Below are 24,027 nucleotides of genomic sequence, written 5' to 3'. Positions count from 1 at the left end.
TACAAAGCGGCTTTCGAGGGAATTTTTGGGGAAAGTCTCAAGGTTTATGAAAGTTATGAGCAGTCCTTTGGGGTGGAGTTATGGTTGAATTGCTCACCATAATTGCTTAATTTCAGAGTTTTATCAAGGTTTGTAATGTGACCTTAATATTCCTTCAAATTAATTCAATTAATTTTTTTCAACACCAAGTGTTATCGTCTCTTTTCAGAGGTTTTTCGGTACTTTTGTGGTGCAGGTAATGATAAACGTCTGCCTTCTACCACAGCAAAGAAGTGATGCACAAGGCTCTGACCATGCACAGTACATTGTGGGTGCAGGTTGGCGGCCTTCTACCAAGCCCTGTGCACAGCCCACATCCCCACATAACCCACTACACATGTCCTTCATTCATCAATAGTGGACATGGTGAAGAACATGGGCTTTTGAGTTCCATATGGTGTGCTGCACCCAGTTATGAATCCACAAAACTATTGCACAATCCAAAATATCTTTCTTCCTGAAGAACAATTTCTATACTGCAGGTTGTTCCCACACATCCTAACTGGGATTGGAAGAGGAACCCCAGCCTACAAAACACTTTGGGGGTCATTCCGACCCTGGGGCCGGGGACCGCGGATGCACCGCCAACAGGCTGGCGGTGCATCCAGGCCAATTCTGACCGCGGCGGTAAAGCCGCGGTCAGAAAAGGGAAACCAGCGCCGCCATGGGGATTCCGACCCCCTTCCCGCCAGCCTGGTTCTGGTGGTTTTGACCGCCAGAACCTTGCTGGCGGGAACGGGTGTCGTGGGGCCCCTGGGGTCCCCTGCAGTGCCCATGCCAATGGCACGGGCACTGCAGGGGCCCCCTAACAGGGCCCCACAAAGATTTTCAGTGTCTGCATAGCAGACACTGAAAATCGCGACGGGTGCAACTGCACCCGTCGCACACCAGCAACTCCGCCGGCTCCATTCGGAGCCGGCATCCTCGTTGCTGGGGCTTTCCCGCTGGGCGGGCGGGCGGCCTTTTGGCGGTCGCCCGCCAGCCCAGTACGGTCTTCTGGCGGTTCCCGCCAGGCAGACGGCTTCCGCCGCCTGCGGGGGTCAGAATGACCCCCTTTGTTTGTTTCCACGACAGAGAATCTGACTAGTCCACAAATATCCACGGATTCTTAGCATAATGGAATTTCATCTGCTGCAAATTGTTCCATTCAAGCTCAGCCCATTAGATTTGCCAGATAAACAGATCTGGGCCAGATCTACAGGCAGCAAAGAGGATCCACACAATGCTTCTTCATTCAAGCAGAATACATTACTTTTCACCTTTCAGATCTGCAGAACCTCTTATGGTCCAGATCCGTAGACAAATCACACATTACAGGCAGAGCTACTTTTAATGTGTACATTCAAGCACACCTATTATCTTTTTACAATTACTGAATGGGTTAATGTTTGAGACTTCAAAAATAGCTAATTCTGAGTCGAGATTTAACCGTTTTGAAAAGTTTGGTGTAATTCTTATGTCTTGATATTTATAAATCACGAGAACTCACCCAAGGGTTGGAAGGCACTGTTGAAAGATTATTTATTAGAATTAATCGATTAACCACTTCATTCTTGACCATCAGGAGGTTGGAACCCATGGAAACAGCAACGGGCAACATATTGCACAGGATCGCAGCAGCCACTGAAGAAGCCTGGTTATCTATCTTGGACAGTCTGAATGTTGGAACTTGGAAAAGATGCTGATGAGGATATCCAAGTGTCCAGCCCGGCTTATATCATTTACATTTCTTCAGCATTATTATTATAAAGATAGGGATTCGTAAAATAAGCACAGTGGTTTGCACCTTTTGTTCAATGGAAGACACTGTTGAGCTCTCCAGCAATGGCATACCAGAGCCCCCGCTTTCCCATACAGGAGTGGGCTGCCTTTGGCCTTACTGATGTGAGTGCTGGGGCCCTCTCTGTATAGCTTGCTGGGGGACTCACATTTTTTAACGCCACCGCTCTGAAGGATGATGTTAGATGCTCACAACAGGAAAGGTCTGCACAAAGTATCTATGGAGTTCCATCATTGAAAGGCATAGAAAGGTAGGGTGCAATAATCTAGTCTTCAACATATAAACTCTACCTTATAAAGAAGGCTTAAATTGTGCAGTATTTTTTCAGTACGCTCTGCTGGTAAAAGCAGGTGGTTACTAATGAGGAGCCTGAACTTGGAAGCTGTAAGTTTTAGCTCTTGACATCCAGTTTTATCACACATGGTTACAGATCCCGGAAAGCTTCTAAAGGGTGTGACAAATATTTGCCATGCCCAAAAAGATGTCTGTGCAACAGGCAGTTCAATCTTAACTCTATTTAGTCTGAGAAAGTTGTTAGACGGGCAGCTTTTTGTGGCTGCCATACAGTTGTTGAAGTTGGTTATGGTGGCCTCCACGTCCTTGTTGATTCTGTACATTATTTAAGTATTGTCAGTGTACATAAAACTGTGGTCCAGAACGATTCCTTCTGATCTGCTAGTGGAATCATAGAAAAGTTCAAAATCAGAGCTGACAAGATGGAGCCCGGGGGGATGCCACAAGGTTGAGGTGTGGCTTTCAATGATGACCTGTTGAGTCCTCTACGAAGGAAGTTGCATAGCCATTCTAGTACCTTACCTCAGATACCTAGCTCAAATTAATTCAACTTGTTTCAGGAGAGTGAGCTTGATTGATGTAGCCTCAAGTCTCTTATCCAGACTGGTTGATAAAGTTAGAAAATCTTGTCTATCCTGCGAGATTCTCCTTTTCACCTCTTCCTGACAGTTCTGTGCTGAGAATCTGGTCTTAACTTGGCTTGTAGATGAAGGGTTTACCCATGTAATGGGAAGCGGAATTAGTCTGTCCAGGAGTAGGCCATCAGTGGTTTAACTCTGAAAATTCAAATTGTGCCACAAATGATGTCAAAGGCGTTGCTTTTGACATGTGAAGGTTGCATGTCGCAGACTGGTGAAATCGTGAAAGTAACTCTATATATTATTGTACTTGAAGGACACCAGCTTATTTCTAAATGAACAATATAGTCGCTCTGTACCACATTACCTAAGTCATCTTATAGTGAGCAGGAAATTAAGTCTGCCAACAAATTTCTTGTGCCCGCTGGTGAATGTGGTGTGTTAGTATATAAGTATCAGGTCCCACAATTTATTACATTGTGTCCAGATTTTAAAAGATACATTCTCTAAAGACTGTCCATTACATGGATTCTTAAATACGTTTAGCTATAATTGGAGGCCACCATATCTTCTGTTAGTGCAACTTTTGTATGTATATAGTACAATCATCAGAAGGTATTGATTCACAATGGATCCACTACTGTCAATGTTTGCTGCAGTGGAGAACGAAAAATGCAACTTAACTACATGTGCGTATCGTTATTGACACATGACAAAATATTTATATACCTGTAGTTTTTTCAATAAAAAATAAAAAATGCAATATTCTGTTTGTTTACTCTTCGTCTTTAAATTAAACACATCAGGAGATTATGTGCTGCAGGATCTCACATAGGGGTATCAGCCCTTCAGTGATTTAGGTAGTATGACAAATGACCTTACTTGCCCTTTTATAATTTAATGTTTGAGGTTGATTTTGCAAAGCTCTCCTCGTGAGGCATCTAGTAGGGTCAAGAGTTATGAAATATCTATGGAAATAGACTGTTTCGTCTTTCATTTTGAGATTTCAATTTTTTAGACATGTCCCAGAATATTATGAACACACGAAGCTCACTCCAAAACCATGTGGCTTCATGGGGCTTGAGTTTGCAAGGAACGGACCACAGTTGTTGCATTCTGTTGGCCAAGTTTCCATGTAGTGTTCCCAGTGGATCCTCCTCCTTGAAAGTAGCTGGGCTGTTTGGAATACTAAGCAGTGTGTAGTTCTGTCAAAAGCGGCTATCCTTCTGTTCATACCAAGAGATCTATAGGGCTATATGCATGACAATATTGAAAAAGCTTCCTGTTGGATATCAATGTTTTTCAAAGATTCATTGAAGTAGGAGGAAACCACATTTTTTCACAGATACTTAGGTCTGGTTCACAACTCCAACCACTTTTGTCCCACATATTAGGATTGTTCTCTCAAACTCCAAATTCTCCTTCAGGCACTTACTCCATCTTCCATAAACATCCTCTTCCTTACGCTGCATCACACCTAAGTCCACTCTCATGCCACTCAGGCCCTCCCGTGACACCGGATAATCAACACATGCCGGCTAGCGAAGTACAGACTGTAAAAGCAGTTCACCGGCTCTGATGACTTCCATCGGGGTATCCCACATTATTTAGCACTTTTTCTGTCTTAAGGTGTAGTCAGGATGGAAGGGAGGTTGGACCTGGTAATGAGGAGAAGAGGGGAGCTAATTAAAACTCACACAGGAGAGCGCAAATGTCTCTGGGTCAACAAAGAATGCAACAGCCATACCTGTAACATAATGCAGTGAGGTTGAAATTTAGGCTGAAAAACAGAGTAGATGGCCCAAATCCCACCCATCAGCCCACATACACATGCCACCCTGTGATGCAAGCTTTTTGTCGGGAACGGACAAGAGAAGTCTCGTGTGGATTGGGGATAAGACACTAGCATCTACAGGGTGAAACCTTACTCAGCATCTAACAGTTTGGGACAACAGTTAAGTATTGATCTTGGATTCACCAGAACTCTATTGCGATGGATTCTGGGAATTAAATTTCCTGGAACTAATTATTTATATTTGCCAATAACCTTTGCCTGAATGTACTGTAGACTTTCAAATACACCATTACCTTATGGGAAGATAATACTGACCTTTAGTTCTACCCAGAGCCAGGTGACTTTCATGAAAGTTACTCACAGTGAGACCCTGTCTTTCTGTATTAGAAGATGCAAATGTTGTGTGGGCCATTGAGAACAATGGAGCATCATCATTACCTGAATGTTTACATGACGGTTGCTGGGTGCTCTCATGAAATGATAGTAAAAGCTTCTGCTGCTTCAGTCGTTCATTGACAGTACGGGAACTGGATGTTGGACAGAGTTCTGGAAAAAAAGTGTTTTCAACCCCAAGAGGTTCCCTATGTGGAAATGCTGCCTGCTTTCGTCCTCCCTGCAGCTGCTGCTGTCAACACAGTTTCTCTTGGTCAAACTTTCAATGTGTCAACAGCAGGACCAGAGGTACAGTTGTCAAAATACAGCACATGCTGGTTAGTAACTCCTACATGTGGGATTGTGAGGCTCCACATTGTCTACGAAGAACTACTTATTGTGATGTTTGTCCATAGAAAATAGATTTTGAGGTTGCAGGTGGAACTAACAAAGGTGAATTATGTTAAGATACGCCCAGAAGCCACTTGGTAATGGTTACTCAGACGCAATTAATAATATATTTTGCATTCATTTTACATTTTTCTAAAGAGCAGCTCTATTGTGTGTCCTGAACAAATAAACAACATGCAGATACTATACCAGTACTTACAAGGGACATTCATTTAAATTGTAAAGATGAAGTTCAATTAAAAAAGAAAAAAAGTTCAAGAACAATCAATTTATCAGAAGGTGGACATCATGGAGGGGTGAGAATGGGATAATATGGGACAGAAGTGTGGGATGTCAAATCTCAGGGCACAAAGGGCTCTGAAGGAAGAATGGACAGTGCAAGGGGAAAGGTGGGAGAGTTGCTGAAGGAACTTGCACAGTAGAATTAGAAAAGAGTAGGGTCAAAGTTAAAACAGGGGCGAGAGGTGGGAATGGCTATTTGGGGAAAAGGTATGGTAGAGAGGAGTGGGCACATAGAGACAGGAGGAAAAGGTTGCGGGGGAAGATGCCAGGCTTCACACACGGAATCGTTCTAGACAGACTTTGACCAATGCCTTTAGAACTTTTTGGACTTGCAGGATATCCTCTGCAGTAAGTTCAACCTCAAGAAGGTGGGTTGCCCTGAAAAAATGGTCAAGAGAACATCTTAAGTAGTCTCAATGTCAGCAGAGAGACTGAGACAAGATATAGCTATGTCTCTAGTTCATACCCCAAGATAATTTCCAAAATTCCTAATAACAAACCTTTGCCTCTTGAATCAAGAAAGCTACAAAGCCACTTGCTGATATATTTGCTCAACTTTTCCTGTCTTTGAAAACCCAACCAATGAGCAGCTGTTAAATAAAACAGAGTTTCCTGCTAGGCCTTTTCTCTCATATTTTTGATGGTGTGATGAGGGTGCCAGAGTCACCAGTGTAAGGTCACCTTCTGCCTTTACTTATTCTAAAATTGTGGTTTGAAATACATATATTATTTGACAAAGGACAGTTTATACCATCTGTCACTTTGCAAGCTCTAGGCTCCTACTGAAAAAATGTAGCAGATGGTGGTGCTCTTTCATGTTCTGATGAGGGAGAGGAAGCCCTCTCCTCTGGGACTGATGGATCTTGTGGCCACAGTAGGCCTGATGTAAAGTTAAGAGGTCAAGGAAAATCATATAGTTTCCAAAAGAAGGGCCACGTCAGGAGTAAAGTCTTCCAGCATAATGTCATCAATGGTAGGGATAGGACAGTGGGGTCAATTATTTCCTAATGCTGCAGTTTCTCCGGTAAATTTTTCCATTGCCACTCTCCTCTAAATCAGCCACTAAGGATCCTGAGTTTGGAGTTCTCAACCGGTGTTAGTGATGGAGATGCCTTCATTGGAGGTAGGTCAAGAGGAATGATGATCTTAAAGTTTTCTCAAGATTGCAAGTTTGCCCCTTTCAGTGGTGGGGTAACAGGACCACAGGTAGGGCTCTGAGGAGTATGTACAGCTGCTTCTTTGGGTGTCTCAGGGATTGACACCCATACAAAGGAGAATAAATGTGAGCCTCCTGCAAAAGAAAAGAAAACAACAATGCCAGAGTGGCAATGCTGCACTCTGGTGTGCTATACTTCTATCCACACAATAATTGATTCAAGGTGGGGAGAAAAAGCAGCCCCTTGATAAAATCTGGTATCACTCATGTGGGTTGCCAAGGAGATCAGCGGATTGGCCCTTTAACTGAGAGGTGGGAGAAGCTCTCTAGCAAAGGGGAGAATAAAAAATGCAGAGGATTTGTTTATAGGGAGTCCATCCTTCTCACCTGTTTACTTAAGTGGTTTTGCACCAAGAGTTGAGACCTGAATATCTTTTTTTTCCATACTGCAGCATCATTTAGGTCTTTAGTAACAGAAAATTAGAACAAAGTGCAACAACTCTTATCAATGTGCAACACATAGTATTGCCCTCACTTACTGCTTGAGGACCAAACGCATTCACTATAGAAAGACATCACACTCTTACCAATCTGTATTACATTGAGAGCCGCTTCACCGGTGCATTGGAATGGGCTCTCTTACCTCACACCTACCTGGTTGAAACAAGTTCCTCTTTTAACTTGATTGACCCCACTTTAGACCTAATCATCATGCACAAACTCAAGAAAGGTTACCCTAACACTTAGAATATTTATGAACAGTTTACCATCTCAATAGCATCTTTCCCATGCCCTGCATTGTTCACTATATGTATGTTTGTATTTATTATAAGTGTGGTTAATCTAGTTATAACAGGCTTTGGTGAAATGAAATTTACACCTGTGAAATCTTGTGCTAGTTCCTGCTTTTTTGTGTAATGACTGTTGCAAATTAACTGAAATTATATCATTAAACATTGAGACTTTTTTTCTGGTAAAATTTTTTATCGCAGGAGTGGGGGAGAAAGTGAACAAGCTGAATGGATGTGGCTGTTTGCGTCCCGTGCAATTTTCTGCTTCTACTTTTTTGCTAAAAAATGCATCTACATGACACAAAACAGATGTGATGATGCATTTCACACTAAAAAATGTACAAAATGGCAAAACAAACAGTTTGCATAGTAACGAAAGATTTTTTTGTGTATGTCACATCATTTTACAAAGGAAATTATGTAAGTTTCGCCTAGGCTAACTTATACTTTTTAGCACTTATGCTTATTTATAGTTTTCCTTTTAAATTCTGTGTTATGATACTTTTTTTTTATTCTGTAATGGTATGCATTGTGTTTATTTACCTCCCCTACATCACCTGCGCAACGAAGACTCCACCAAATGCTATGAACTTGACTTGGGAGAAGGAATTTATGGGACTTTACTTTAAAATACTGGTTTGCATTCTTCAAAAAATCCCAGCAACTGCAATTACATTTAATATTTTTTTGCAAACAAAGTTTGAAAAAGATTGCATAAAAATATTTGACATAATTTTTGTTTCCAGAGACAAAAGCTGCAATCAAATTGAGCTCCTACACTTTTTTCACCAAAATGCGTGACAACTTTGTTACAAAATGACTTTCTAAGACACTATGGGGGTCATCATGACCCTGGCGAAGAGTGTAAATGTGGCGGTAGTACCCCCAACAGGCTGGCAGTACATACGGCCACATAATGATAATGCCAACCTGCCACTTCTCCAATCATAACGTCATGGCGGTATCAGCCGCTGGGCCAGAGATGTGTATCTCCAACCCGACGGTCAGCATAGTACCGCCAGCGGCATTATGAGCCTGCCTACCACCATGGTTTCCGTGGCATTAGCAACACCATGAAAACCATGGCGGTAAGCCCTACTGGTGACAGGGAATTCCTTCCCTGTCACTGGCAGGTGGCACACCCCACCCCCAACACTAACCTGACACCCCCCCTCCATCCAAACACCCCCCACCCCCTCTGATCCTCAGACACCCTCTCCACCCCCATACACGTACACACCCACAGACACGCACCACGCATACACATAATCACTCACACTGGCATACACGCATTCATACACACATACATCCAGATATGCTCACACACATTCTTACAACGATCACATTGACATGCAGACACGCACTCACTTCACTATTCTTACATGCATACACTCACACACATACAACCACGCAAACAACACAACAAACAGACACATTCACACACTCACTCACACATTCATGCACACACTCAGACATACACACACAACACCCCCACCCTCCCACCCCCACCCCTGTCAGAAGCCTGAAGCCTGACTTACTTTTGTCGGGGAGGCCTTCCGGCAGGGAACGGGAAGGGGCGCTGCTACCACCAGCAGCGCCCCACCAGCAGAACACTGACAGGCCGAATTAATTGTTATAACGCGTCTGGCGGCGTTCTACAGGCGTGGCGGTGCTGGTGCTGGTGGTAGCAGCACCAGCTTACCACCGTCCACCACCTTGAACACTGCCAGATTTCCGCCCTTATTGTGGCAGAAGTCAGGCTCTGCTCATAATATGGCAATGGATGGTAGCTGTGGTGGTGGTATTTTGGCGGCCGTCACCCCGGCGGTAGGCGGTTTTTACTGCAGATGTCAAAATGGGCACCTATGTTGTGGAAAACAGATGGAAAAATTACTGTAGATATTTCAAATGCAGAAAATTGAAATGTTCAATGTTTTGCTTTTGCTAAATTATGAAAGTATTCAAATAGGTGTACGTCTACTATTGAGACTTGATTTCAGTGAGAGAAGTTCTGCTTTAACAACCATTGCTACCATTTCCTACCATCCTTCTGACAGAATTAAAAAAACATGTTTCTGTTTGTTTTACGATTTCAGATTTGTTTATACTCTATTAGTGTTGCATAGGCTGGGCCAGCTTTAGGACGTGTGAGCAGTGCGGTTGCACCGGGTGCTGACCTGGATTGGGGACGCTGACCTCAGGGGGGCGCTGTGTTTAGAAATAACTTATGAAACTTGCGATTTAAAAGCACCTGCTGGAAAGTTCCTTGTGCGTCCAGCCTTCAGGAAGCAATTAAAATGTTAATATACCACATGTGATTAATGTTCCTGCTAGAGAGAGAGATGGGAGTTTTGTCTAGTGGCAGCTTTGACTCGCCATAAAGTAGCACAGAGGGTTAATATGCCTGCTGCAAAGAACAGATTTTATGTGGATTAGTAAAGCCAACCCTACAAGCTCTTTGAAACAAATGAGTGTATGTGAAAGGGGGCTATGGAAAGATGAGTGGCACATTTGCCAGTGGTAGTGAATGAATCCGGGGAGGTGATCATAGGGTGGGGCAATGCCAAAAAAGACTGTCGCACAGGGCGCACCAGCGCTAAAGCCGGTCCTGTGCATAGGGCCCTGTTAGGAGTCAACTGGAACGAAATTAAAGCATGCTTGTATGTCTTAATTTCTTCCGGCTGATTACTAGCTTAGGTATTTTATGCACCCACTTTTTCCAGGTGTGGAAGGCTCGATTTTGTAGCCCGTATAACTGGATGGAAAAATAGCCTAATTCCTGTGTGTGTGTGTGTTTTTTTTTTTAACTGGGGGAAGCTTCCTTCAGATAGTTCCGCCACCTCGCCCCAACATCGAGTCCAAACAAGGGCCCGTGCATACATTCACCAACTGCTCAGAACGAGTGGGCAATGTATACGGAAACATATGGAATGATACATTTGTGTGTTTTACAGCCAGAAAAAAAACCAGCCTCATGCAGTAGTTCCCAATTTCAATGGGGTTTACTCATAACTGCACAGTCCTTTGAGTATTTACGGCACGGTAATGGAAAACTTGCATGTGAATTCATCATGGCGTAAGGCTGTACCAGTACCATGCAAACTCTTAGCTCAGGTCATAGAGAGAAAAAATATATTTGGTAATATCATAGTCTCCAAGACATAGTCTGACACAATCTGGACTTGAAATAACCTGGCATGATGAAGAGTGACTCTATAATATGAATTTAACAATGTGAAGAATGGTGATATTATATGGCTGAATGAGGAGTGGTGAAATCTCATGGCTATAGTTTAATAACTATTGGTGATACTGTGGAGCTGTACCATGAAGAAGAGTAGTGATGTAATATGGCAATACCATGAGGCTCTACCATAAGGAAGGGTATGGTTACAACACAGCTTAATCATGCCGAAAGACATGTCTGTAGCGTGATGAAGTTAAGTGGCATAACACAGGTATGCCATGGTTTAGATTTAGATATACCATGGATATAACATGAAGAAGGATGGAGATCTGCAATGACGATAGCATGATGTAGCAATCGCTACAACAAAGTTATATCATGATGAACATAATTCAACAAGACTAGTCTATGTTTAGAGTGTTTATGTAACATGGTTACCTCCTGATGGGGGTACATTTTGTAATACATTAGACTCAATTTCAAAAAGTCATGTCACAAGGCTGAACTGTCTTGATAAGTTATGAGTCATCATGGTCTAGGCCAGTTATGAATATTGGCTTGACATGGATTTACCAGGATAAAAAGTGGTGAGGTAAGCTTGCGATTTTATGCCGCAGTAAAATTGCATATTATCTAAAGCTACAGAATTTGACCTAATCCTTCAATTGTTCCTACTTATCGTGCCCTTGTTTTTGCTTTTTTTTTTTTTTTTAGGTATTGAGCACACTCATGTCTGGTCCAAGGAGCATGAGGTGGTACTTGAGGTAGCATCTAGGTATCCCCCAGGGTGCATGTCTCTGGAAGAGCCAGGCAGTGGTAAAAATTCCTTCACCCGCTGTTCACTGGTTCTAGTTCCACTCAGCTCAGAAGTGCATGGAAGATAATCCCATATGGCACTTCGGTCTGCACCCCTGGGAAATTAGTAGGCAATGTGAGAGAAGTTCTGGGTGGCCATGGTTCCACCTAACTAAAACTGCTGCTGCAGGTGCTTCCAGACCCTAGCGTACGTAAGTGAACAAGACATTCCTCTGCTTTCCTTAGGATGAATAGAAGTGGTGAAGACGCAGCTTTGTGGGTGGGACATGTAGTCATAACTCAAATTATAGACAGGCTCTCATTGAAGCTCTTAAACTAAAGAAAAGTATTGTATTCTTCATGCCTATGTGCGTTAAAATGTTCCAGTAGACTAAGGCCCCAGCTTCTGAGCTTTCAGAAAAGATCCCCCTATCTGTGCTGTATGAAGCAAGTCTTTCAGGAGTTTTGCTCACTTCTTAGTCAGCCGTACTTCCTTTGAGCATCGCTGAGGCTCTCTTGAACTACTGTCAGCATTCCCCACCTCACTCAAACCACACGTACCAAGCATCCAGGGTCTCTTGGTCACTATTAGCAAGCAGCCCCTTCAACCTGAGAGACTTAATGAGTTAGAAGTGCTTTTGGCTTTTGCAGGAAACTCTTTAAGATGGCAGCGTGGCAAGCAGATAGTCCATGAAAGAGAATTCTACCTGTTCTGGTCCTAGCCTGGAACAGGATTGATCAACAAAGTTCTGTGCGGTAGAAGTCAGTTGCTTGCAAGTTCTGCAGGTCCAGCTTCCTAGTTTACTCAGCTATGTGATGCAGAGTATATTTGGTTTCAGGGAGTGGGACCAACTTCCTATCAGCAGTGAATCTAGTTTTGAAAACCCAGTCAGGAGCCTATCAGGAACAAAATCAGATGTTAATTATTTTGCTGAGATGGCTTCCGGTGACTTATTTCATGTGGAACTTATTGGACCAGAATATTTTGTGGATTCACTCCTCAGTCATATGCTTTCAAAACAACGCCTACATAAAGCTATATGTGGTTGGTGGGCATAGGTCGCTGAAAATTGATCTTTTCCTGAGATTGCAAGGAAAAAGGACAGGAAGAACAGAAACAAAGGAAGGCATGGATGACCTGAAGAAAAGGAGGAAACATGTTATTGTAAACAAATATTCCAGTGGTCCAGCAGCAACACTTTCATTTGGAGGGAACACTCGGGCACACACGCATTCACTGTCTATTGGAAAAATGGTGGATTTCGAGGGTAAACGTGCTGGATCTACACAAAGGAGCTTGGAAAAGAGACTGATTAGTCCCAGGGGCTTCTTAGAACAGACATCAAGGTAGTCTCTGAGCTGAGAAGCATTGGGTAGACAGTGAAATATCTAAGCATAGAAACAAATTGTCAGCACAGTAGTTACAGGAAGCCCTTAAATTTCATCCTTGCATGTGTGCTGTCCTATAGGCTTCTAGGAGAGAATCTCGTAGACTTCACCTAGGTCTTGCTATCACGTTAAAGGCTATAGGAAGTGAATGGCATTTTAAAGGCCCCAGCCTGTTGCAAAATCTAACCACCTACCAGTATTGCTATTGCATTTGTAGTGCTTAATTTGAGGGGGTGGTGGCAGGTGGGCTCCGTCAGCACTTAGTTTTGGGAACTGGCACTTATTTTTCCTCATCAGACTTTGACCCAAAGCATGAAAGTGAACAAATCACAAGTGGTAAAAAAGGAGGAAGAGGAAGACGGAAGAAAGGGGACAAACAGAGAAAACAGAAACCTGAAAGAGTGACATAAAGGGGCACGGAGTGTGTAACGGTGGATAGAAGAGGCATGAGGTGCCATCAAGATTATACGGCCATGTAGTCCACATGCCGATACCCCTGTGCCATCCATGGGCTTCTAAGCAAATATTTGGGCTCATTATTCTTTTACAAATTACGCACTATGCATTTCTATAGTGCCTGTGAGGCAACGAAGTGCATGGGCGAGTGAGTTGCACGTTACACTGTGGGGGAGTGCTTGGCCGGAAGGGCACTAGGCCATTTTGCCGACCACCAAAACCTCTCTGAATATTATTTAGAATTAGGTTGTAATGTAAAATGCTCCAATTTTAAATGAAAGTGCAAACTCCAAGGATCAATATGCCAGTGGTATTCAGACATGGCAACTAGAGAAAAAAAAAGGAATATGTGAGGTGCGGGACTGAAAGAGGGGGGCTCGTGCAGACAAGTACCTAAGAGGAACTTTTAACCCTCTTCCTATCATCGAACGACCTCCTCCCCAAGAAAAAGAAAATTGCCGAGTCTGATGTTAATGTCCTGGGGTATTTTCACATCCCTTAATGAACATAGGCTGTTAAAAGCCTCTAAACACATGCAGGAAATCAACACGTTGCATTGGTTTCCAGCTCGTTTTTCTGCCAGTGTGTGATATCTGTTCCTCACTGGGTGACTGTGTAAAGGGAGTGGATATTGTGTGACAAGTGGTGGAACTGTGTGAGTTGGCAGATTTGGGCATTTCCACTTCTATTCCTGTGCTGGAAAAAACTTGTTTGTGGACTCTCTTATGGATTTTGTTCATCCCTCAGAACTGGGATGATTTTCCTTTACTGCCTAACTTGAAATCAGGCATTAAGTGGTTTATTAAGCACCTGGATAAGACCCACATTAAGGCGTGGGTCTTTGGCAGCCACCCAAAGATAAAAAGAGCTCTAAGCTGCCCATTGACAAATGCACTTTCCCGCCATCAGCACGTGCTCAGGCTCTGCTGTATAAATGCCACCGTTAGCTAACACCATTTTCTAATCATCACTCCGGCTGAAAGGCTTTTTAAACCTGAAAGCCGAAGCAGCTCCCGGTAAATATACGCTTCGTTTTTGTCTAAAGTCTTCCCTTTGTTTGGAAACAATTCCGCGAGACATGAAAATCAGCCCCTGGCACAGGCAGAGATAGCAGGGGCGAGCTCTGAATATTCAGCAGGCAGGATGGCGCTTCCATTATCCAGCAGCGGGGGCCGCCGAGAACCATCTCTGCGTGGAAACTGATGCAATCCCGGCGCAGCTCCCAGCAGCTAAATGTCTACTTGTTTACAGAATCAATTTATAAGTCAAGGTTTCCTTTTTAGAATCCTTAGCTGGGTGGGGAGGGGGGCAGAACACACACACTGCCTCAAAGAGACAGTTTAACTTGGAAAATAACAAGCAAATCACAGCGCAGAAAAAAGCGAAGGAAAAACGAGAAAGAGAAAACAGACAATGGGGGTTATTACAACTTTGGAGGAGGTGTTAATCCGTCCCAAATGTGACGCATATACCACCAACCGTATTACGAGTTCCATAGGATATAATGGACTCGTAATACGGCTGGTGGTATATCCGTCACTTTACTGTCACTTTTGGGACGGATTAACACCTCCTCCAAAGTTGTAATAACCCCCAATGTTTGGTATTCCTGCGAGAATTGGATGAGAGTCTACAGCGCCATTCCGTAAAAAAGACCCTCCGCTTGGGACTCTTTGACCCTATTGTGTGAAAACAGACTGTAAGGCCCCTGTTGTGATATGTCCTTGTGACTGTGTCATATCTGGTTCAATTGTTCCCCTTTAGTCCTGCGTCTGTTTCTTGCATCTTATCTGCCAGTGACGTAGGCTTCGGCAGGCTATTGTATTGTGTCAGCTGGGATCTAGCAGAAGCCAGTGTTTAACTTGTAAAAGAAAAAGTGTCGGTGTCCATAGTGTTTCTCAGGAGCCCAGCAGCAGTGCTGCTGAATGTTGTAATTGTCAGATGCCAAGGATGTCCAGTCTTGGTCTCACCTCATGCCTCTTTCGTCCACTACCATACTCTGCCCGATCTTTTATCTCATTCTTGCAGGTTTTTTTTTTATCAACCCGTTCTCCCTTTGTCTGTTTTTTCCATCTTTCGCTTCTTCTTTCTTCCTCTATTTGTTGCCTCACTCTCTCTTATTCTGGGACATGGGGCCTGATTACAACTTTGGAGGACGGTGTTAATCCGTCCCAAATGTGACGGATATACCACCTACCATATTACGAGTTCCATAGGATATAATGGATTCGTAATACGGTAGGTGGTATATCCGTCACTTTTGGGACGGATTAACACCGTCCTCCAAAGTTGTAATCAGGCCCATAGTCTGTTGATGGAAAACAAGTTCTGGTTCCGATAAAAAAATTGCTGTGGGCCCCTCCTGAAACCACTGGCTCAAATTAAGCTCTAGCAGAAGCTGACTGTGGACTAATTCAGTAACTTGTAGGTTGGTGGGCAACCTATTTATTCTACCATATGCCCCTCTGCCCTGTACCATCTTGTATACCTGCAATTTGAATAAAAGTTGTGCCTGCCTCCCTTCAGGAATAATTATTTTTAGCTCCCAAAGTTGTATTATTTTTTTAATGACACTGGCGATGAGTATGGGACTATGCCGTTGTTTTTTGCTTTGGGCAGCAGGGCATGGTCAATTCCTAAAACCAAAGGATGGTGACCATGCAGGCTCATGTTTGGAATCTACCCCTGGGCCTTCACACTACACCACATGCATGTCAACTCTAAGCAGTAAACTGCAGAGCACAGATTGAGGGAGGACACCTCTTCATGGAGTTCCCCTCATAATTTTTGGGGAGGGAGCTCCATTCCCCTTTTTGGAGGCCAAAGGAGGCTGAGAGGTGTCATCAAGCAGGTACTCATGTTTACAAACACTGCATGTGTTTAAACTAGAATCAGAATGCTCTTAAACCACCTCCAACTGGTAGCATCACCTTGATCTGTGACAGAGGACCAGTGAGGGTTATCTTTGAATCTCCTATCGTAGAACCAACAGGGAAATTCACACCCTTAACTGTTCTATCGTCCAATGAACTGCAAATGTGTCCCACCTTTGTGCTGCGAAAGCGGATAAAGAGCACAGTCAGAAAACAAGCATTAACAGCAAGTTAGACTGTTTACAAAATACAACAAACACATGTTGTTCACTCATTAATTGCAGTTAAAAATGTAATCCCAGCTTCCAGAATTGTCCATAAAATAGTGTTCCTTTCAGCGGGTTTTCAGCTCAATTGCACGTTACTTTGTGGAAACATTACATGTAATTTATAAAAAGTGAAGACAAACCAAAAAATGCTCTTTTTACATTTCACATGATTACTTTAGCTTGTTGTTTTTTTTATTTTTAATATGCCCCTTCATTTGCAAGTGAGAATTTTTATGAAGGCATGTCATTACTTTTTGTGAGTTCCTATCCTGTGACATCACTGTGAATTATAGATCCAAATTAACCCCTTCGACCATCACTATTTCTCTTAGCACTTTTGCCTTGGTAATCTGCATATTTTGAGCACACGTGAGAAGGTTGGCATGTTGTCTCCTGTCAGGCTTGTCTCCAGTGGAGGCTGCCACCAATTAAGGGTGGTGCGAGTGGGGGCGAGGGATGTCAGTGGGGGGTAAAAATAGTTTTAAAAAAAACTTAGCTGCCTACTCTTGGCCACCTCCATCGCTCCTCTCTTCCTGGCAGTCACTGGGGCACAAGGTCCCAATCCAGATGCTGCTCTCATGCTATACCAAGCATTAGAGAGGCACTGGGATTAGCTTGAGCAGGCTGGGTTGAAGCTCGCTGAGGCAAAGGGACCTGTGCCATTTCCCCAACCTGGCTTTGCAGCAGGGCTGATTGGAGAAAAGTAAATGTGCATGTCAGTTTGGCCGTCCTAAGATGGTCGGACAAACCGACATGTGCACTTTACAGTGTCCACCACTCCTTCTCCCTATGGCGCGCCCCCGCCCGAGATGTGCATGGCTCAGTCAGGCAGTGACAAATAAAATGATTACTTTTTCTATTATAACTTTATTTGTCACTGCCTGACTGAGCAGGGAGCAATGCTTCTCTGCTATTACGGGGGAGCTGCTCCTGCCTGTCTCTCCACTGTTTGTCTCATTTAATGTGGTGCACTTAAAGGCGAGTGAATGTTGTCTAGTGACGGGATTCTCTTTGTCTTATGTACAGAGTCCAGGGTGTATTTTGTTTGTGGGTCGTCTCAGGCTTGAGAATGTTCAATACAGTAACAGTCTATAGAGAAGAAGGACCTTGGTGTGATTTTCAACAATAACAAGGACTTCTGCTTCAAAGATTCTGAGCAGAAATGTTCAATGCTCCGAGAGCTACCAAATATAATTTATGTTTCATGTCTATAGGGAAAGCACCTTATAATTCGAAGGCCCTCATTTAGAGTAGGTAGCCCACAGGGTAAATGGGAGATATTGCCTCACCTCCCTGGCAGGGGCTACTCTCCTGATTTATTTGTGCAATTTTATAAAGCACAGGCATTGATCAAATGCGATAGAGTGCTTTATATAAGAAACATAATGTTATATACAAATAAAAATGCTTCCTAAGCTCCTCTTAAAGTTGATGTTACCAAAAAATAAATGAGTTGTGTTAAAGCAATTGAGCCAGCAAAAGATGACAATGAAGATAATGGACATAAGGAGAGAGTGAGCACCCACACTGATGCCTGGGAGAGGAGAGCAATGAAAAAAACCACTGAGAGAAAAATAATAGTGGAAACATGAGTAATGTAGGCTATGATGAAATAGCACAATTCACCCAATGGGTCCAGCAGGAAAGCCCTAGGAGTCCTGGAAATGTTATGGTGAAGGATGTAATACAGGATCTAAAGTAGCAAATGGTTGGGCAGTGGAAATAAGCCGAGCAGAAGTAAGGCAGGAGTATGGCAGGAGGCAGAAGAAGGGACGATTAGAGGGCGTGTGAGAAAGGAGGACATAGAAGTCAGGGGAGAGGCCAGGTGAGGCGTGCAATGCACCTTATGGATGGAGTCCACGAAGAAGCAGACTCTTGAATCATCAGGTCAGAGTGGCTCTGGTTAAAAACACTTTTGGAAGAGAAGACATTTCATTCAGTCTTGAATGTAGACAGTTGAGTAGTGCTTGATAGAGTTGGGTGGAGGAGGAGTTTCAAATTCCTGTAACACTTCGTGAACAGGGCTGTGCCATTAGGAAAATGTCAGATGTTGAAGCAGCCGTGTGTTGGTACTGTGTGAGGCTCCGAGCCAGGCACGTCTTCAGCTTTGATGCCAGGTACTGTGGGGTGGAGGTGCACAGAGCCTTATGAGGGAGGGATGCAGGCTGATAAACAACTCTAACTTCAATAGGGAGCCGATGGAGATGTAAAAGCACACGCAAAATGAGATCATGTCTTGAGGCACCAAAGATGAAGCGCACCGCTGCTTTCAGAGGGTAAGATGTAGTTTGAGAAATGAGATCCGACAAGAGGCGCAATTGTTAGATCTCCATCTGACTGGCAGGGACCTCTATGCCTAAAGCCACTAATCCAGCCGCTGCACTGTACACTCAGTGAAAGGTTGAGCGAGGCCATGTTGTTTTGGAAAGTCCCAAAGTGGGAGTTTGTTGATAAACTCAATCATTGGTCCTGAAGGTCATAGAACTTTCTACCTGCATGTGGGGGACAGATATTGATTTCTCTGCCGAAGGATGCTCTGCATTTCATAGTGGTCCTCATAAGGGAAACGTAGTTGTGGTCACCCTGCCCTAAATAGGGTCAGCTGACCATTGCTTCGAGCAAGAGCGGTGGGTAGCCCTCCAAGTCAAGGGTTCAGAGCTTTCCTCTGGCATATTCATCTGGGCCCTAGGAATATAAAATGTGTGGTTCCCCCACCACTGTACGAAAGGGGAAACTGCAGCTGTGGTGGGGAGGGTGAACCTCCAATTTATGGTGGTTTTACGCTCCACTAAAGTGTAAATGAGGCCCTGTGTATTTAACTATATAAAGGTACACTGTTCCAAAAATAGAGAGAAGGAAGACGAAAACAGGGGAGACCTGTAATCTCAGGAGCAAGAGCCCTCAAGCATCACTCTGGATGGCTAGCATCATCATCGGGAATAGCTCCTCACTAGGCCGGCGCTGCAATGCCTAGTGGGCACCCCGAAGTGGGGGCTCTCAGCCGAATTTTGAGATAGTGACTAGAAAATTCAATAGTGCAAACTGAGGGTGCCTTAGGTCACCACCCAAAACAAGAAAGAGGAAAAAAGGTTTAAAATTGGTTATTCATCCATTAACTTCATCATTTAATCAGTCAAATGTGACAAGGATGAAGACCAAGGTTAAAAGCAATGTTGAAAGTCAGATAGAGGATTATGCTCATACACCTTTCAAAAGTAAATGTACTTAGAGAGTCCTAAAAATTACAAGGCACCTCTTTGTTATGGTCGACATGTTTCGCGTCTATTGGTCCATACAGATCCACTGACGCTTCATCAGGACCTACATAACTAGGTAAACAAACCTCTTTAGGAATATATAGACACCGGTCACTTACTTAAGTTGACTGGTAATACAGGTACCCACCCCCTACTCGAGAACAGGTTCCATAGGTAAGGCGTCTCTAGGACTCATGATGACATTATCCGTCAATGGTCCTGTGTTCGGACCTACCCTCAGAGACAGCCGCCCGGGAGCAATTTGTAGGTCCGAACACAGGACCATTGACGGAATAATGTCATCATGAGTCCTAGAGACGCCTTACCTATGGAACCTGTTCTCGAGTAGGGGGTGGGTACCTGTATTACCAGTCAACTTAAGTAAGTGACCGGTGTCTATATATTCCTAAAGAGGTTTGTTTACCTAGTTATGTAGGTCCTGATGAAGCGTCAGTGGATCTGTATGGACCAATAGACGCGAAACATGTCGACCATAACAAAGAGGTGCCTTGTAATTTTTAGGACTCTCTAAGTACATTTACTTTTGAAAGGTGTATGAGCATAATCCTCTATCTGACTTTCAACATTGCTTTTAACCTTGGTCTTCATCCTTGTCACATTTGACTGATTAAATGATGAAGTTAATGGATGAATAACCAATTTTAAACCTTTTTTCCTCTTTCTTGTTTTGGGTGGTGACCTAAGGCACCCTCAGTTTGCACTATTGAATTTTCTAGTCACTATCTCAAAATTCGTCTGAGAGCCCCCACTTCGGGGTGCCCACTAGGCATTGCAGCGCCGGCCTAGTGAGGAGCTATTCCCGATGATGATGCTAGCCATTCAGAGTGATGCTTGAGGGCTCTTGCTCCTGAGATTACAGGTCTCCCCTGTTTTCGTCTTCCTTCTCTCTATTTTTGGAACAGTGTACCTTTATATAGTTACTATTATAGGGAGACTGTACACTGGACCAGCAATACTCCCGGTCCCTCTTTTTTGTGTTAACGCCCTGTGTATTTAAACACTGAAAATAACTTGAAAACAGACGAAAGTGTAATATGTTGTGCTGTACACAGGGGTGAGTGGTCAGTAGTCCTAGTGATCTGATGGTTATTGTTGCAGGCCACATTTTGCATAATCCGTGCACTTGTTCAATGTTTTTCACCTGGCAGGCCCTGTCATTCACTGTTCTGCTTTGTTTGTGGAAGGAAATGCAGTGCAACTTTGCCTTGCATTTGTGTATAAGCCCTGCTTCATCAAAAGCTGAACATATAATATTCCCCCGGTGTTGCCCTCCTGTGCACTCCTCCTGCTCCTTGGCACCGACCCCCACCATGCCACCACGGCCAGTTACCACCTGCAGAAAGCAGGTAGTAAATTGCAGCTTTAAGAGGCCCTTTAATGGTCTACGAATGAGAAATTACATAGAGAAAAGGCTATGGAATTTTCAGGTTCACGTATTATTCCTTATTTTGTAATTAGTGATTTGGAATTGTTAGACCTGGCATCCACAGGGTGGTCTTCCCTCAAACATTTAGTGTTTCACCCACTATTTTTCTGACCATCTTTTTGTTGGCCTTAGGCCTCTCAGCACTTAGCCACTGCTAACCAGTTCTAAAGTGCATGTGCGTCTCCCCTAAAACATGGTAACATTGGTGTATCCACCACTGGCATAGTTAATTTACATGTAAATCCCTTGTAAAGTGGAATACCATCTACCCAGGGTCTGTAAGTTGAATGCTACTAGTGGGCCTGCAGCACTGATTGTGCCACCCACTTAAGTAGCCCTGTGAACATGGCTCAGGCCTGCCATTGTAGAGCCTGTGTGTGCAGTCTCACTGCCACCCTGACTTGGCATTTAAAACATCTTGCCAAGCATTAAACTCCGCTTTTCTTACATATGTCAGCCCTAAAGTAGACCCTATGTAGCCCATAGGGTAGAGTGTCATGTATGCAAAAGGAAAGGCATATACTTCTAAGGTCTCATGTCCTGGTAATGAAAAACATCCAAAGTCATTTTTTTATTACTGTGAGGCCTGCCCCTGTCATAGGCCAGCACTGGAAATTCCTTATAAAACATTTAACCTGTAATTCCTGATCTGCGAGGAGTAGCTGCATCATGCACAGTACCATTTGAATGATTATAATAAATCCTTTTTATTGATAAAGTTGGATTTATTGTTACTATTTTACAAATGCCACTTTTAGAAAGTGGGCATTTCTCTGCACGCACTGACCTGTGTGCCCATAGCCTATCTCCAATACACGTCTGTCTTGGGCTTGGTGAGAGTACATTTGTGCATTCCCTTCAGACACGACAACACAGGACACTCATCTACATCTGCATTCATCTGCATACTGATGGGTCTTCCTGGGAAAGGTGGTCGGGAAGGGCTCACACTTGCACCGCAAAGAGTAGTGACGAGAGTCCACACAAAGGGGCTGATTACCTCCCACTGTTAGTTTGGAGTTGAGGCTGACCTTAAAGAGGGACCTGTGCACTTCTCAAGAACTCTTTGTAGTCACCCCCTTAACATCAAAGGCACTTTCTAGTATAAGTACTGGGTCCCTGACCCACTAAAATCAGAACACTTCTGGACTCAAGAAAATACTTCTGGAGTAAGGACTGCTGTGTGCCAGGATTGCCACTCTGCCAGGATTGACTGCTCTAAAGAACTGCTGCCCTGCTTTGCTGTTCCATCCTGCTGCCAGCTGATCTCTGCCCAGTAGTTCAAGACTCATTCTCCAAACTCAGAGTGATTCAGAGTGACTTCTGCTTCCCTTTTCCGCTCACTACTTTCAATCACAACCCGAGCGGCTTTGCCAAACTTCGCCACTTTCATCAGTGAAACGCCCATAGCAGCCTGGCTGAGCCTTTGCTGCTCGTTGCTTCAGTCAAACCCTGCGGCCTTCCCTAACTTGGCTGCGTGCAACTCCCTGAGAGGAGTGCAACCAGAATAGTACCGAAGGGCATAAAAACACTGTGGACCCATGCCAAGGAGCTCCCAGCACCACCCCTTGGATCTCTGCATTCGTTCATCAACCTTGCTTTATTTTTGAGTCTACAAAGGAAATATTCCACTATTTATGACTTGGATCTGCATCCTGCTGAACTTAAATGAACCAGATAAACAAGTTTTATTTTTTTCTACCTCCTCGTGGAGTCCCTTTTTGTGGTGTACCTCTTGTGGTTATTGTGTGTGTGTTGCACAAGTACTTTACACATTGCCTTCTAAGTTGGGCCTGCCTGCTCTACACCAAGCTACCAGATGGTGAGCACAGTCTAATTTATGTTGTGTCATTGACTTGCCCTGACTAGCATTGTGGTCCCTACTTGGACAGGGTGCATATCTCTGCCAACTGGAGACCCAATTTAATTTCTCACAGTAAGGCTTAATATTATTTAGTTTCTGGATATTGAGAGAAATCTGATATTTTTTCCCCTGTACCCAGGCATCAAATAATGGGCTACTGGAATGAGGCCTTTAGTGCAATACTGCAGCTATATGTGTTGTCTGCTTTTTTATTAGAGGTATGCAAAATTTGCATAGAGTGATTTGTGTAATTATGCAAAATTAAACGCAATTCTGTGAAGAGCAAATCTGTCAATTCACCCTATATTTTACCATGAACTGCATCCTAACTTCAATTCTTGGCACAACAATGCATTTAAACAACACCACCACAAACAACAGCCACTCGCATTCTATTGTTCCTTTGCGATTACCACAAATTACTCCATTTGCGATAAGCTAATGAATGGTGCGTAATTAGACAAAGGGGGTCATTCTGACCCCGGCGGTCATGGACCGCCGGGGCCAGGGTTGGCGGGAGCACCGCCAACAAGCTGGCGGTGCCCCGCAGGGCATTCTGACCGCGGCGGTTCAGCCGCGGTCAGAAAGGGAAAACCGGCGGTCTCCCGCCGGTTTTCCGCTGCCCTGTAGAATCCTCCATGGCGGCGCAGCTCGCTGCGCCGCCATGGGGATTCTGACACCCCATACCGCCATCCTGAACAGGATGGCAGTATGGGGTGTCGTGGGGCCCCTGGGGGCCCCACGAGTGCCCATGCCAATGGCATGGGCACTGCAGGGGCCCCCATAAGAGGGCTTCACTTTGTATTTCAGTGTCTGCGTTGCAGACACTGAAATATGCGACGGGTGCAAAAGCACCCGTCGCACCTTCCCACTCCGCCGGCTCCATTCAGAGCCGGCGTCCTCGTGGGAAGGTTGATTTCCACTGGGCTGGCGGGCGGCCTTTTGGCGGTCGCCCGCCAGCCCAGTGGAAATCCCAGAATCACCGCAGCGGT

Source organism: Pleurodeles waltl, chromosome 10 (genome assembly GCF_031143425.1).
Source record: "Pleurodeles waltl isolate 20211129_DDA chromosome 10, aPleWal1.hap1.20221129, whole genome shotgun sequence".
Taxonomy (NCBI): Eukaryota; Metazoa; Chordata; class Amphibia; order Caudata; family Salamandridae; genus Pleurodeles; species Pleurodeles waltl.
This window is presented reverse-complemented; position numbering follows the sequence as displayed.